Genomic DNA, 17744 nt, shown 5'->3' with positions numbered 1-17744 from the left:
AGCAGAGAGCCCACGTGGGGCTTGAACTCACGAACCGCGAGATCATGACCTGGACTGACATTGGACACTCAACCAACTGAGCCACCCAGGTGCCCCACCCTCTAATATTAATTTACTACTCCATGACACCTTTTTTTTCCTTTTTTTCTACTTGCCCTCCTTTCCTTCTATCATCCATTGAACGAATAATTATTGACTGTCTACAGTATACCAAACACTATGCTAGACAACATAGTGTGATCCTGCCTTCATGTTGCTTGACAAGGGGACATAAACAAACACACAGGTAAATATCACCAAATGTGATATTTGCAAAACAGAAATAAACTCTGAATGGTTTGGGAACACAAGGAAGAAGCATTGGGCTCATTGGTAGGGGAAGTGGAGAGTGACACACTTGTTTCAACATCACCACCATCAACAGTGAGGGGAACTGTTCCAAAGCTAGTAGATAGAATCAAAAATTTTCCCATAGGATTGTCTGCAACCAGACCCATTTCCTTCCATAGCTCCAGCTCATTGCTCTCCTGAGCTGGTCTCCCCTATTTAAAGCACCACTTAAAAAATGTTGCCCTTAAAGGACTAAGATCAGGAAACTGACAGCTCACAAAGCAGTCTGCTGGCACCAGGGCTCCAAAGAACAGCCTCTAAAAGCAGAGGCTCCACTCGTTAGCCCAAACACAAGTTGTTATAATCCCTTTCTGCCTTCTGTGCTTATATAATACAGGCCTTCTTCGATTACAAGACACTTTGAAGATCTCACCTTCTCCCATTACTTGTCTTCTACATAAAATGCCCACAGATGTGAGTCTGTTAGAATGTGTGAGAACTGCACTTGATAATTTATAAACCAATACTTCCTAAGGTTTGAAATTCGTTAGGATTCAGTGGCATTGAAACAGGGCATGTTGCTGCAGGAGCACCCCCTACTGACCACAAGGAGAGATGTTGTAAAACTGGAGGTAGAAGCTGACAGGTCTGGAAATAATACTTAACTCTTCCCATCTAGTCACAACTAGTTATTGAGTAGTATTCTGTGATACAAAAGGACTGAGATTATACACTCAAGTGGCCAAAGCAATCATCTTATTTTTAAAAAATTTTAAAAACTAATACATTTAATAAGTTGACCTCTCCTAGAAAAAGTCACAAAAGGGACATGTGGTTTGGCCAATTTCAAGCATTGTGGAGGTGTTTTATTTTTTTGTTTTTCCTCTAAATGTAGTCTACACCTAAGTAGACTATGTTCTTACACGGGAAGATTCAATAACATGAAATTTCCAATTGGTCCAGATACATCTATAAATTCAACATAATCTTAACCAGAACCTAAATGGGATTCCTTAACAGATAAGATAAGTTGATTCTAAAGCTCATCTCTAAAAGAATAGACAAGAGGTTTTTTATTTGATATACAAAATATGAAAACACAATAGAAAGCTACGATAATTAAAACATTATGGTATTGGCAAAGTCAATGCACCAGAAACAAATCCAGTTATTTAGGGGGGAATTAGAATGTGGTAAAAGTATCTTTTAAATTAACTACAAGAGGATTCAATGAATGATGTTGAGACAATTGGATATGATGCCTATCTTAAGAGATGCCCAAGAATATGTTACAGCTGGGTTAACAAACAAAGCAAAAGAAATAAAAACAATAGAAGAAAATGTAGGACGACATTTTTATCAAAACTAAGAGAACATAGGCTTTCCTAAACCAAACATAAAGTGATCCATAGTTTCTAGCTCTAAGAAATATGTATTATTTTGCACCTTACATAATATCTAACACGTACAGAGTGTATTTCCTCTGTTCTGATCTCTTTAGCCTCACTCTTAACACCTATTTTGTTATTGTTATTGGTCAGGAGCTTTTTTTTTGAGATGAGAAAATGAGGCAAATGGAAACGAATTAGGCTGGCTAATAAATGTGGGGCCGTGGACATAGTTTCAGGAATTCAGAGACATTACTTATCCTTTCAAACCCTTGGATTTCCTCAAACTAGTTCAAAACTCACATGCGAGCTGGAGTATCTAGGTATCTGGCACGTGCTTTGAATATTCTATTTTTCCCTGAATACTTATATCTCAGTCCAGAAAAACAACCACCAAAAAAGCAAGGAGCAGAGACAACATCCTCTCCATTTCTAGGGAAAGAACAGGTGAGAGGTAAAGAGCTTCAGCTGCCAGAAAACTCACTTTTAGAGCTAATGTGAAGAGGCACGTTAATGACCATACTAATCTGTGGAAGAAGGCCACTTAAAACGCCACTGTCTGAACCGGGTTAGGAATGTGTTGAAGAAGCCACTACCCGCAATTTAACATTCCAGTAATTGCTCTGTAAAAAGACCCTTGAGCCACTGTGTGAAGGAAATGGTCTAGACAGCCCAGCACCAGGAATGTGCCATTGTGTGTGTAGCAGATTGAGTTTACACTCTAGTCCTGATTCACAAAGGGGGCGAGTGTGCCAGTGGGCCGCGGGCCAGGATGTGGGTGGTTAAATAAGTGTTCTCGGAGGAAGCAATGTTCTTTTGGGATCTGCATCAGCACACCAGCTGATCAACAAATGCAACAGTTTTGAATGAAGTTAGACAAAAAGATAAATTGGACATGCTCTTTTCCAATGTGTATTGGATTCATGGGTATCCATGAAGTTTCAAAATTTTTACAGACGGTTAAATTTCCAGGTGATTCTGAGTAAGTACCAATGTTTCTCTGCAAGATTCTATGCGGAGGACTTGTCTCTGCCAATTATACATGGGAGTTCTGTGACTATACCTACACTACTATATTTTCGAAACTACCTACGTGATTTGATTGCACTTGCATAACTGCATTCACTTTCTACTCACATTCAGACGAGCAGATAAAATGGGGACAGGAAAAAAATCTAGCTGTTCCTAGTGGATTGGCAATACATTAGAGAAAAAGAGCTTGCTGCCAGAAACAATTTTTTGTCTTCATTCATTGAGAAGAATCTTAAATCGTTTTTAATGTTTATTTATTTTTTAAAGACAGAGACAGAGCATGAGTGGGGGAGGGGCAGAGAGAGAGACACACACAGAATCCAAAGCAGGCTCCGAGCTGTCAGCACAGAGCCCGATGCAGGGCTTGAACCCACAAACCATGAAATCACGAAATGAGCTGAAGTTGGACATTTAACAGACTGAGCTACCCAGGCACCCCTCATTACAAAAGAATCTCAAACCCTACCTCTTTCATGAAGAATGTCGTTGTTTAATGAAAAAGAGTAACTACTCCCAGACCCCAACTTGTTCGAATTGATTTCCCAGGATTATCTATTTACTATTTTGCCTATTATTATTATAATATAATAATATGATATAATATATAATATAATATAATATAATATAATATACTAATTTGCCTATTATTAACATAAATGCTTTTATATTCCAGGTGTTTAATCTCATAATATTGCAATATTCTCATATTGCATCCTGGGTTTTAAAGAAAAAAATAATGGGAAAAAAAGATTTACTTAAAAATTTCCCCACCATTTACTTTTTCCCAGCTTTGGCAGAAACAATACTACCATCATGAAATTCAATTATGCAAACTTCTTTTCCCTATCAGAACAAACACAGGATTTTTAAAAAGATCTTTATTCCAGTGAGATGCAGGGTCAGACATCTAACGTATAGAACTGCAAGAAATTATTTTACGTGACTATGCTTGTGGTAACATGTTACAGTCAACAGTAAACGGATCCAAGGTCCTACAGAAGCCCCTCAGTCACAGAGCTAAACACACAGGCCAGGCTCAGGAGACAGAGAAGCTGATGGAAGACCGAGGGAGGCAGAGCAGTTACAGACCCAGCTACTGCTTCATGTCAAGGTGAGTCAGCAGATCAACAATCACGTGTGTGTGCGCTACAAAATAGCTTCCTTTCCACTTCCAAATCTCTCAAGCATCTCCCCTGCGGCCTATGTCATACAAAGAAGAAGATCTCGGGAAATTTAGTTCAGCCTGGCCAAAATGACATTTTAATTAAAAGCCATTTTATAGGTTTTCCGTGCCATCAACTTCACCGCTGATTTTTTTCTCCTTCCTTCCCCTTGAGAAAACGAGTATCAAACTGACTGATTTTAAGATTTTAATCTGAAAATGTTTAAATGTACCAGGATGTTTTCTTTAGAAATAACAAAGGAGCAAAATAAAATATTCCCCATGACCCTAGGGTACCAGGCATAAAGATTATGTTTCATATCCACATTTATTTGTTTCATGACTTGCAAGAGGCAAATTAGGTTCCTAATTGAGATCTGCACGGTTTCATGATGAATATTTTATGAAAATGCACGCAAATTGTCACTATCATAAAAAAAATCTATTCAAAGATGCAATGCATCTGTATTTTGGTGTGGGAAAATGAGTAAAGTTATAAAAGGCAGAAGGTGTATTTACGTTCTAGGCCCCCCTCCACTCTGGATTGGGTGGGCTTATAAAAAATCATCTTATTTATTTGATATTTAATTACCTCATCTGTAAAACAGGAATGAGCTCTTTAGCAACCTTCAATTCCAGGAAACTTGTAACTTTGAATTATCTATGATTTTCTAAAGTCCAGAAATGTAATAGGAACAATGGTTCCTATGAGGTGGTTGTCCTGAACAGATTTCCTGTTTGATATAATCAGACTCTACTCAGGCAGAAAACACCAGAAGAGTAACTGGATAGATAGCAGCCATCAAGACCTGTTTTTGTTTTTTGTTTTTTGTTTTTTGTTTTAAGAACTTAACTGAGAAGAACAGTAGAATGCCTGGACATGCTAGGGTTATCATCTATTTGGGGAAATCCTAAGCCTTTGAAACACATGGCAAGGAAAAACTGACCTTACCTGAAAAATACCTTACCCTGAAAAATAATGTAGCTGTGTTAAAAGAACCACAGACATGGAGTAAGTGAATGCTTTGAATCTCTATTGTTTTACAATGAGCCTTAGTGACCTCAATCAGGCTTGTGCTTTTCTGATCCACAACTCTGAAAAAGCAAATTTTGACTGTAAAATGTATTAAGATTTTAACTTATTTGCCATATGTGTTATCTGAAAGAGGGGGAAAAAAAAACCCTGCTGTGAAAACCTTTAAAAAAAGTTTGACCACATTAAAAGAGTAAGGCACAAAAGGACAAAAGGATAATGATTTTTTTCCCCCTAAACGCCTGGCCTGAACATAAGTCCTCCAAAAGTCCCCCTTACCAGATGGCTAACCCAGCAAGGGAAGACAGCCAACTTGATTTCAAATGTGAGAGTGATTTTTTATTTAAATGAAAGATAGAAACTGTCTCAATTTTATTATATCTAAGAGGGGAGCTCAAGTGTTCAGCATGTGGGTCTGGTTTGAGTAAAAGTTTGTCTTTTTTTGAATAGAAATCATATGTAATCCCAGGCAGTGGCCTGAACCATTTGCTAATACTAATTGTTGTTGGTTGAAAGTGGAGTAGGAGATTGTTAAAGTCTTCCCTGGCAGAAACCTGATCTGTGGAAATGTACTTCACAGGAACTGTGATGAGGTTTGCAGCTGGCAGGGGAGTATGACAGTGCGGCCACATGCGTCTCCATCTTTCCTTTGGCAACCAAATCGAGACTCACATGAAACAACTCTGGGAGTTAGCTGATGGCCCGAAATGCAGATCTGGCATTCTTTTCCTCCCTACCCCCTTCTCAGCCGGTGATTTGACAACAAAAACTGAAGCGGGTGTATGTCCCATTTCTAAAAACATATATTTTCAAAAAATTATTATTTAATGATGTGGCTATTTTGAACTATGATTAATATAAGTACATTTAAGATATAACATTGGCAAGTTAGAAAACCACCAAGTAAGGCCAGATGTGTAAACTGACTTGATGTTTAAATTTAAAACACCAGCATCAGACTGAAAGGTCTGTTATTCTATGAGTCAAATCACAGAGAATTCATACACAAATTATGCTTACCTGTTATTCCCAGAACCTAGAAAGAATTGCCTTTTAAAGTTATCATTAACTAATCTATACATCATCAAGATAAGTGGATTTTGTTAAAAATATTGAATTATAGAATGAACTTTTGATTTCATGGTAGTCTTGACAACACTTGAAAATCCAGTTATGTTCTAGAAACTGTACTACAAATTGTGTTATGCTTTAAATTATTGTGAGATATGTAAAATTGTTGCTAAATTACTGTTATATTCTTTCCTGATTTAGCTTCGTTCACTAATACCTAGATATCCCACCCCCATCAATACTGTAGGAACTCTGTAGAATTCTGTCATTTCAGTTTTATTGGACATTACCACGACTACTTCCAGATCATGGAGAAAGGAATGAGCAAAGTTCATTAAGGGGAACTAGCACATAATATCAAGTAGATATTCTAAATGCACTTCAGAGAAGAAACACGTTCCCACTACCCATGCACCTACTAGCATTCACTTAATGAGTATAAAAACCTGTGTATGGTCCTTTCACATTTGTTAGAGTTAATAATACTCTATTAATAATAATTAATAATAATACTCTAGCTTTTCAACCATTTACTATCACCATTTCACAGACAAGAAAACACAGTCCCAGGGATCCTGAGCAGACCTGGGGCTCAATACCCACCCCTTTCCAGACACCTACTCATCTAATAACAAGAACAAGTGCAATTACAGATCCTACCTGGGGAAAGGTGTAGAGTAGCCCACCCCATGAAATAAACATAAAATGAAAACATAAAAATAAAAAGAACCCATGGCTTATCATTTATCAGGTATCTTATTATCTTTGGAATATTATAGAATAAAACCCTATCAGAATGCTGCCATTGGCCTATACAATAAAATTTTGTCCTGCTGCCTGGCAAAAGCTCTTCAATTCTAACCATTTAAGAGAAAACTATGTCTTCTACAAGTTAGTGTTCTTTTTTACAGTGTATTTTAAACAAATTATATTATGTAAATTTTATCTAGAAGTGTATTATTCTTTTTAAGCAATTTTATAAAAAGGCTTCTTGATTTGGTTTTGGGTTTTTGTTTTGTTTTGTTTTGTTTGTTTATTTGTTTTTAAATCCTTAGGAGAGCCTGGAGTAGATAAGCAAAAGTAATGGTGTGCTATCCACAAGAATGGTGTCCTAGCTTCTAATCCCCTCCTAAGATAAAATTTTCCTCTAATGAGTCCTTCTAAATGTATGTCCCAGTTTCTTCAGCTACAAAGCATGACTATTATCAGATATTTGCTATGATCTTCTCTTCCTTTCACTGATGCACATTTGAACCAATTTTACCCCCAGTCTATAGCCCTTCACCACCGCCCCCTACCCCCCCATCCTCCAGCCCTGCTAAGCTTAGCCTCTCTCCCAGAACAATGACACAGTTGAAGCCAGAACCCATGTCTTAGCCCCCAAGACCAAGCACGGTGTCTGGCATGTGATTTAAATGATTAAATCTGAGCTGATTAACTAGAACTTGCTGTTTTCATATAGCAGGTAATCCTATCTAATAGACCAGCGCTTCCCAAACTGTGCTGTGAATTGGAGTCACCCAGGGAGCTTTAAAACATGCTGGTGCCTGGGTCCTACTTCCTGAGATTAATTGGTCTAGGGTATGACCTGAGCATCAGAATGTTTCAAAGTTCCCCAGGTGATTCTACCAAGAAGCCAAGAGTGAGAGTCACTCCAATAGCCAAATGCTTCCCAAGTTGAGAAATGCCCCAAGTGATCCCATGTTTGCAGGGTAACTGCAATGTCTTAGGTTATAACATAGAGCTATTTTCCCTCCCTCAACGGCCTCATTCCCTGTTCTTTGGGAATAAGCAAAGTTACTGCTCTTTAGTCATTGGCTTTCAAACCAGTATTTAGATCAATGCAACAAAAGAAATGCTTCCGAACTTTTAATGAGATGCATTTAGATGGAATTTTAAGTTGGTTTTTGAGCAACTTTTATTCTAGAAAAGAATATCATTTTACAAACCCAGGCAAAAAGGGACAAAGGAACATAATTTGCAACTCTCACTGCCTGTGATACACTGAATTCCATGCCAAGAAAAGTGACTATTTGTGTCTTCACACAGAGCCAATACATTAAAATACCTGACCTTAAATTATATTACTGAGTGTGGCATTATTTTAAACAGTTTCTTGGTAGAGGCATTTTAAACGATCATTATCTTTATGTTTTAATTTACTTTGAAAACTGTTTAATATTGATCTGTTTAATCTCTTTTATTTTTGCCAAAGATGGAAAACTAGAGCACATGTCAAGGTTTACCCCAAAGTGCTGAGGCCATTATCTTACTGGAAATCCTCTAGTGCTCATTCAGCTTGACTCATTTGTTTATCTTGAGTTGCAGTCCTGTGGTTCTTGTTTGTTTACTTATAATTAGTCACTTGCAAACAATTTGTACCAACAAGTAGCTACTTAGCACCCTTACCCCCATCTGCTGCAAAGACTGCTAGCTGACCGCTAAAGCTACTTCCTCTTCTTCCCGGACAAGTAACAAGCTACACTTTCCACTCCCTTGCAGTCCCATATGGTCACATGACGTGAGCCAATGCTCTATGAGCAGAAGTGATGGGAGCCCCCTTCCAGGCCTGACCCAATCTCCAATGCACATCCTCCGGTAGCACTTTTGTTTCCCTCTTCCACCAGTGCTAAACTTCTACAGTGTTAAGTGACTGAAGATTCGGGGGTATATCAGTGACAGGGATACTACCCAGCTCAGAGCTGGGTCCCCTTCCTTTTTTTTTTTTTCCTTTTCAAGTTTATTTATTTTGAGAGAGAAAGAGAGTGCAAGTGGGGGAGGGACAGAGAGAGAAAGGGAGTGAGAATCCCAAGCAAGCTAACTCCACACTGTTAGCACAGAGCCCAATGCAGGGCTCAAACCCACAAATCTTGAGATTATGACCTGAGCCTATGTCCGATGCTTAATCGACTGAGTCACCCAGGTGTCCCGAGCTGGTTCCCCTTCTAAAAGAGCTCCACACAATATTGATGCAGAAATGGCTGTCACAGCTGCCACTAGTGTCTGGGACAATTACCACCCTTGAGTCCTCACTGCTCCCCTTTCGGGAACTGGTTACTCATCAGGGCAACACCCCACAAGAGCCTCTTAGCTCCTAACCCTTGCTCTATAGACCCAGAAAGAGACCCTTTTTACCCATTTTTCTTCAGAGTTTGGTGGTGGTGGGCATGTGGGGAGGGGGGTCCAGAGAACATTTTTGAGTGTCTGCTGTGTGCTCCTTCATTCATTATCACATTTTAGTCATCACAAAGCCCCATGAGGTAGGCATCACTATCCCCACTCTATATAAGGAGAAACTGAACACTCACACAAGGTTACCAGCTGGTGAGTGGAACGTTCCAGCTACAGACTGGTTCTTCTGACTAGAAAGCCAGGGATGGCGATGCTCATCATGGGCCCTCTTGTGCTGACATATACCCTCTCTACCTCCCTGTCTCAGGGTCTCCCCTGGAGCGGGCGCCTCTGGGAAGGACAGTGTGGGAGCCTGTCTGTGGAAGCCAAGTCATTTCATGGAGACCAGAGTGGGTGGAGGATGTGTTCCTGGCCTCCTCATTTAAAACTTGGAACACATTTTTCCATGGAAAAAATATTAGGCAGAGAGAATCCATTTTTGTAACGTATGCAAAAGCACTTTGCAAACCATCAAGGAGTATGTAATATGCCTAAAAGGAGTTACTACTCTGCAGTGCATTTGCACTGTAATTCCGACACTTTGTGGATTAAATAGCCTGTTGTGAAGCAGAATTTAACCGCTAACTGTTATGCTGACTGTCTCAAAGGAAAAATACATTCCAACGGCCAAACAACTGACTTACAACAGACATTTGGAACCCAACCCATTCATAAACTGAGAACTGCCTGGATTAACATGAAGAGGACACATCATCACCATCTTCATCAAGTATTATTTATTAAGGGCAGTGCATGGGGTGAAGGCTTCAGCGTAAAGGAAAAAAAGAAGGGAAGTGTTAATCTAATTTTTAATGGCTGCAATTCCACGTCCTGGTTGTGAATGAACTCAAGCTGTTCCAAAACATCCCACTCGTCTTTCTTTTTACTTCCTTCCCCTCAATTTAGCACTTATCTTTTACTCTCCTTTCTTTTTATTTTCCCCTTGCCATTCCATTTTTTTTTTTTTTGTCTCTCTTCCACATCTATTCAACATTTGTTCCTGCACTAAACAAACTCTTTGCAAGGGCTAACTATATTCTCAGACTCTGTGGTAGAGTCTAGAAATAACCAAGATGAGAAAAATGCAGTTCTCAGCACACTCCCGACCTGACAGTCAGAGAGGGGAACCTGAAAACAAACCAGATTCTGTCCTGAAAAATACAGAGAGACACAGAGTGAGTAGAAAGGGTGTTTTCTAGGCAGGAGTTAAAGGAGCAATGCCATTTCCTTTTTCGCTCATCTCACACCTGCATGCCCTTTTCCTCCCTTTCTTGGTCCACACCGGTGTCCACCTTCATCACTTCTCTTCATTACTTCTCTTTGCTACTACTCTGCAATTGTCCTAACCAGTCTCCTTGCCTCTGTCCCTCCCCACTGTAATCCAACGAATATATTGCTGCCAGATGAATGTTCCTTTGGAATGGCTCCAATTATACAGTGCCCCCTAATTATCTCATTGATACTTCTTGCTCTCAGAATTTTATGATAATTCCTAGCATTGCATTTGGAGGCCTTCCTTGGCCTCATCCCTACACAGAGCTCCCTCATTAGTTAGTCAAGTGGAAATGCATACTATTCCCCAAATCACTTCCTTCCTTAACACTATTCCGTCTTCCTTCCTCTACAGTGCTTCTCATACCACGTAGACTGAAATTCTATGCATCCTATAATACTCCTCTCCAAGGCCATCGGCAGAGTTTTCCTTATACCCCCAGCTGTGGATCTTTTATTGCTTATTTGGAGGAAGGAACCAGTGTTTGCTGAGCATCTTTCATATATCAGGCCCAGTGCTGGGCACTTTTCATGTATTAACCTGTTTACTGTTCATAACATCTCTGTGAAGCCTGTTGGTTTCCCACTTTCAGATAAGGAAATCTAGGTTCTGAGACGTAGAGTGTGCTCTAGGTAAGGAAATGGCAGAGCCAGAACTTGAAGCCATACACCCGTGGACCTTGAAGGCCATGTTTATCTCTTTCCATCAAGCCTCATTGGTTCCTTCATTATTTCTCTTGCAGCAACAGACTTGAAAAGTGGTACGTGCATTCCTCAATACCTCCATAATATTGTGGATATTTTTCTCTCGAAAACATCTTTGTCTATTAGACTGCCTCCCACCATGACTGGAATTGTAGAAACTTTCAAGTAATGTGACATTCATGTGAAAGTGCCGCACTGGCATGACATTGCAGGATTCAGTCGACAAGACATATGCAACTTAACTCATCAGCAAGCAACCAGTAGAATCCCATGTCCACAGATATATGAATACAAAGAATCAGACATGGAGTTCTCACTGGTGCAATTTTCTAAAGAGATTCCGAATAGAACAAAACCTAGAGATACTGGCCTTTGGTGTTTGCATCTGGCAAAGTTTGAGGATAGGATAATGAGTGTCAGCAAATACTGAAAATGCTTTGTTTATTTGCTTAGATATTCAAAGTGAGCCATTTGCCAAATTTGTGGACCCAAGGACAAGACTGAGACACAAACAAATGTTTCTTCTCAGCCAGTCATAGCTTCTAATACCATCTGGAAACCTACACCAGTTAAGAAAGAAACAAATATGCCTTTTTTTGCTTTCCTTCTAAGACCTCAAAGCTTGTAAATTTGGGGTCTGTTGGGGAGGGAAAAGAAGAGAGTTCCAAAAATGGAGGCCCTCCAGAAACTCAAGCCCCCTGGCAACCAAGACTTCAGATTGCAGAAGCAATCAGAGAGCATGTTTACGCTGATCTCAGTGGCTCAGGAACAAAATAGAGATTGCTGCTATCTCTGTTCACACTGAAGGAGCTTCCCTGTGACCCAGTTTAGAGTTTAGTCCAACTCCGTAAATTACTAAGATATTTTTATTGATACCATGAAAGTACACCCTCATTTCTCTATTGTCACAAAAGCATGTTGTTGAAACACTTAAAATATCTTGGCACACTTTAAAAGTGCTTTTTACAAAAGAGACATGAAATTAATGGTGCATTTCAGTCAACACGTCCTTTGCAGTGCTTTCTTTCCCCTTCCTCAAAGCCACGGAATAAAACAAAGTGGGTCCAAACAAGACCTCTGAACATTTCTGTGATGGGAATAACATCTGGGTAGTCAGGAATGGGAATCAATGTTGCAATCTCCTCTCCTACCCTAATGTACACGTGAACAGCATTAAGCTGGTTTTATCATTAGATTTCACTTTTCAGTGAAGTTTTAATTACCAACCCTTATAATGTCATTTCTGGGAGGGGGTCTTGCAGTTTACCTCCTATTTTCTTGCTTCCCAAATCTTTCTCTTGCTGTGTTCCAGCCTACTCTGTTTCCTGCCCCCATTCAGAAAGCTTCAGATCCAATGTGATTGCTCACCATTCCATCACCATCATTTTTTTTTTTTTTTTGAACAGTGTATTATCCTAACCACACAACAGTTTCCAGCCATCAGGCACATAATCTTAGCTGCACATTAGCCTGGAAATGGGCTTTTCCCCCCTTTGGTTATCTTATCCATAACATGTGCAACTATTACCTCATTCACCCTTGTGCTGGTTCCAGAGATTAACCCCAAAACTGTCATGATAAATGCACAATTTAAAAAATAGTCAGTTTCCTCAAACTTCTTGTCAGTCTTGTTTTATATTTCATCCCCTGTTATGACATGGCTACTAGAACTTGCCATCTTTTATACTGTCTGGTTTCCAAACATTAGAGCCAAGTATGATGTCATATGGTCTAGTAGCATAACACTTATCTAAAGGAAAAAGCACATCCAGAGCTTTTCCCAATGTTTTTATTTGTTATAATAACACACAGAGCCCAAGTTAGAAAACATATTTTTAAAGGAAACCAATGAGACAAGCTTTAACCTTTAACCATGAAAAAGATTCCTTAAAATTTCAAAGGAAAGACAAATTCTATCCCTTAGACACATTAGGCTTTGACTGGCAGAGGCTTTTTCACCCGCATTCAATATCACCAAGATCACTCCGCTAGTCAGGCTGCAATTTTGTCATAAGCACTGTGCAGGCATTATGGAAAATGTTAAGAAGTGTTCATGTCCAAACCAATTTAATATTTATTCTTTTTTAAAAAGGAAAATAAAACAACAACCTAGGTTCTCCCATTTTCTAATTAGCACCAGTGGCGTCACATTTAAATGCCATAAAGGGAAGATGGTGTCATGGGAAACAGAAGGCGTGGACCTAGGAACAAGAGATGGGGCAAGTCTCTTATGTTTCTTCATTTATTAGAGATAATCTGTTCTATCTCTAAGTGCTTGAGGAAGAGCAAACAAATAATGCATGCAAACACACTTTAAAACTATAAAGTACTATACAAACATATGGTGTCATCTCGGTCAATTTTCAGTCCCCACTCTTAATTTTTAAAACTATTGGAGTTGGCGCCCTGCATGCCATTTGCACTATGTACACCCTTCTCTCCGAGCATTGACCACACAGCAGTATGATCATATCTACGTGATTGTTCCCCCTACACGCTTGCAAGCTCCCTCAATTCATCTTTATAGCTCTGCTGCCAAGGGCAACCTTGGGTCATGTCTGTTGATTGATTTACTTGCTAAGTGAGTACCTATATAAGGCCCCCAATTTTTATTAATTCATTTCTCATTTTCTCTCTTTTCATTAAAGCCTGAAGCTCTTGTCTTTGCCTCATTTTTTTACTGACTACACAGAATGTTCATTTTTGTTCCACCTCCACAAACTGTCTCTAGTGTTACTTTTCTGTGGAGGAAGCACGGGGGGGGAAGTAAACCTAAGAACCTGGGGATGAAGAACAAACATCTTCTAGTAGCAAAATTCCAAAATAGGAATCCAAAGTTGCAGACTACAAATACCTAACTTAGAGAGAAGGGAGTGGCTCTGGGGTGCAGACTTCACCGTAGCTGATTACGAGTGTTGATATGGCTGGAGAAAGGATATGTCAGTCAGAAGAAGACAGTTATCACCAATGGATACATGGAAAAGAGAACCAGAAAGATGGATATTGACAGAATGACTACAACATTGTTGGAGAGAGAGGAAAGATACCCTCCAGTGGAGGGGGCCGCATCACACTTGGGTGAGGCAGTGAGAAGCACAAGAGTGTGAGATCCAAAATCACCTCAGGCTAAATCCCAACTGTATCATTTACCAGCTGTGTGATCTTTAAAAATTTTTTTTTCAAAATGTTTTCCAGTTTTACTGGGCATATTTACATGCACGATGTATTTAAACAATGGGTTTTACAATACATAGTTATATCACTTGGTTTACAACCAAATATGCTGTGAGTGTTCTCTCTTTTACAACCGTTAAAATACTTGCAAGGTATGGAGAAAACATAATTTATTAAGCTCCCTTGTTGGGGAAATTTAGATAGAATTTTTTTTTTCCAAAGACACTTCAATCTCTTTGCCACGCATTGAGAAGAAAGGGGTGTCCTTGTCTTCTATAGCTTTCTATAGATGATAGAAACCTGCCTTCCAACTTAGCTTTTTAATTTGCTTCTCAGACCCATCTAATCGTCAACCAGGTAATCCATTTTTGTTTGCCCAATTTCTTTCCCATTTGCTTCCTCTTTTCTAGCATCCCTGGTACACATGCGCACTTCCAATACTTCAGTGTCCTGTCCCCCACCTCTAATATCTGCCCCCTGACCTCTCATCTGCTCACTTTACAGAGGCTTCCTTTCCTTTCCTTTTAAAGATGAGTTCTTGATTGATTTTGATCAACTCTCTACCCAAAGCTTTAGCCTCAATTCCATGTTAGGAGCAGCCTTTAATGATCTGAAGATAGAGTTCAATTGTTTAAAGGAAAATAAGAAGAAAAAACCCTTGGTAGAGATACATGTACTAAGAAACATAGAACTTGGTCACAATGTAGATATGGCTGGCTTTTTTTAAAAAAAGTTTTTTGGAGAGGGCAGGGCAGAGGAAAGTAGTTTGTACTTTAAGAAATGTTAGGGAAATGTTAGGGACCATGATGAAAATCTTTCCACTATTTCGAGGCAACTAACAAATGATTATCTCCCAGTTAGGGAATTGGAGTGACAGCCTTTACAGGTTATGGAATTGTATGACAAATATTGCATATGCAAGTGTCCTTTAACAGTAACTTTGAATTTAAAAAAAAATTTTATGTTTATTTTTGAGAGAGAGACAGAGCACAAGCAGGGGTGGGGCAGAGATAGAGGGAGACACAGAATCTGAAGCAGGCTCCAAGCTCTGAGCTGTCAGCACAGAGCCTGACTCAGGGCTCAAACTTATAAAATGCAAGATCACAACCTGAGCTGAAGTCGGACACTTAACCGACTGAGCCACCCAGGCACCCCAACAGTAACTTTGTATAGCAAGGCAGATGCCAGCTAACAAAAAAGTGGTGCCCAAAGATGCTTATTAATTCTGGAGTCCTGGAAACCAGGAAGTGCTCATCCATCTCATGGGCCTCACATCCCGATAGAAATGTCTGAGGAAAGCAGTGAAGTTGGCTGCACCAACATTTACACATGGAATGTCTCTTGGAGAGCCAGGTGTCATGGGGGCACAGACTCACAGTTGTCTTTGTGTGAATCATGCTCACAGTTCCAGCCATAGAAGGAGGGGGGCAGGCAAAGAAAGACCCCAGCATGTAGGTTCCCCCATTCAGACAGCAGGTTTTATTTAGCTCTTTACTGTCCTGGATTCCTATGGACAGCACAAATTGGAAGGACCAATGATGAATTGAAGGCTCCTCCTGGGACCAATTGCAATCATCTCTTAAGGCTGGGGTCTCCCTGGAGGGACATGCAAGTTCACGGTGGCTCAATGCAGCAACTAATTCCAGTTCAAATGCTTTGGAAATGGCCATGATGAAAATCACACTGCAAGAGAAATGCTCTATCTTTCTGTGGTCCATGGCTGGCTTTCCCCAGAAGGTCTTAAAGGAAGCAGGAGCCAGGATGTCCAGAGACAGGGGCTTATCACCAAGTTTTGTCCTAAGGAATGCTTTGAACGCAGCCAGGGACTCAGCCTTGCCTGGGACTCTCCTTCTCAACAACCACTACCTGTGTGATCTTATGTAAGTCACCTAACTCCTCTGATCTTTGTATTTTCATATGTAAAATATGAAAAACAGAATGTTTATATGGGCACAGAGTCTAAGTGTGTTGGTTGTTTGCCCTTGGTGGGAAATGCACCTCACTGCCCCTACTCAGCCTCACGAGAGGATCGTACCACATATCGCCAGCTCAGGAAAAGATCCAAATTCAAAATTCGAAGTAGTTGTCTACTATATATCATCAGTAGCTACTTATTTATGTCTTTCTTTCTTTCTTTCTTTCTTTCTTTCTTTCTTTCTTTCTTTCTTTAAGTGTATTTATTTTTAGAGAGATAAAGAGTGCAGGAGCAGGGGAGGGGCAGAAAGAGAATCCCATGCAGGCTCCGTACTGTCAATGCAGAGCCCCACGCAGGGCTCCAACTTATGAAACTCTGAGATCATGACCTAAGCCGAAATCAAGAGTTGGACGTTCAACTGACTGAGTCACCCAGGCACCCTTCAGTAGCTATTTATAAATGATGTCTGAATCATTCAAAATATGTTGTATAGAAACATCAATGAATATGTTTCATTTCCAGCTAAGAAATAGCTGAAGGGTTCTATGCCAGTGATAGACTTACTTTATGTATTATTTGCAGAATTTTTATGTTATGTTTTTCACATGAAAAAGAAGTAGACATCCCCATATTGACACCCAAAACCTTCTGCATACAAAAAGAATAATAACATTATCTGTGAGGAAATATTTATTTATTTATTTATTTATTTATTTATTTATATTTGAGAGACAGAGAGCAGGGGAAAGGGGCAGAGGGAGAAAGAAAAGGAATACCAAGCAGGCTTCACACTCAGCGTGGCACCCAATGCAGGGCTGGATCCCACAACCAGGTTCAGAATCTGACACAAAATCAAGAGTCGGACAGTCAACCTACTGTGCTACCTGGGCAAGCCAGAGGAAACATTTTTTAAAAAGAAATTATTTATATGTGTTTCTTATTGTTATGTTGTTGCTTTCGTCACCTTGGAATCTGACTGACAGAAAGAAAGGAATGTTAGCGGGATTTTCATGTATCTGTCTCCCACTTTGTGGGCTCTATGCCTTGTGCAGACTCTGGTGAATGCTACGGCCCTTTCTCCCACAATTAACAGACACAAAATTTTGCTATCAGTTTCATCAGCTTATGGACCTACACACCCAGGGTCAAGAACTCTGGGTCAATCTATAAGATTTCTGGTCATGGTGGGCTCATGATCTCAACTGCAAGGGAGCCAGAGTCACATGACTTGGCTTATTTGCGTTTGCCAGATTTAACTTATAGATAACTACATTAATCTCCACCTTGTAAAAGAGGGAAAACTAGGCACTCAATCCATGAGCTGATTCCTCCTAAGAAAGACAGTTGGGAGCACAAAACTTATGGTGCTCACAAATTTGGAAAATTATGTAAACTAGCAAGAGCCATATCAACAGTGTGCACATTTGTATTCACAAAAGAATATAAAGAATACCGCTAATGTATGTTTTATTATATTTTGTCATTTTAATC

The 17744-nt window shown here is 39.7% G+C and overlaps 1 pseudogene; it reads right to left on the bottom strand.

Annotated features, from left to right (window-relative positions):
* Positions 1-16056, bottom strand: part of LOC102965081 — a 39241-nt pseudogene extending 23185 nt beyond the window's left edge.
* Positions 16057-17744: the final 1688 nt, after the last annotated feature.

The sequence above is a fragment of the Panthera tigris genome, chromosome B2 (assembly GCF_018350195.1).
Source record: "Panthera tigris isolate Pti1 chromosome B2, P.tigris_Pti1_mat1.1, whole genome shotgun sequence".
NCBI classification, from domain to species: domain Eukaryota; kingdom Metazoa; phylum Chordata; class Mammalia; order Carnivora; family Felidae; genus Panthera; species Panthera tigris.
This window is presented reverse-complemented; position numbering and strand designations above follow the sequence as displayed.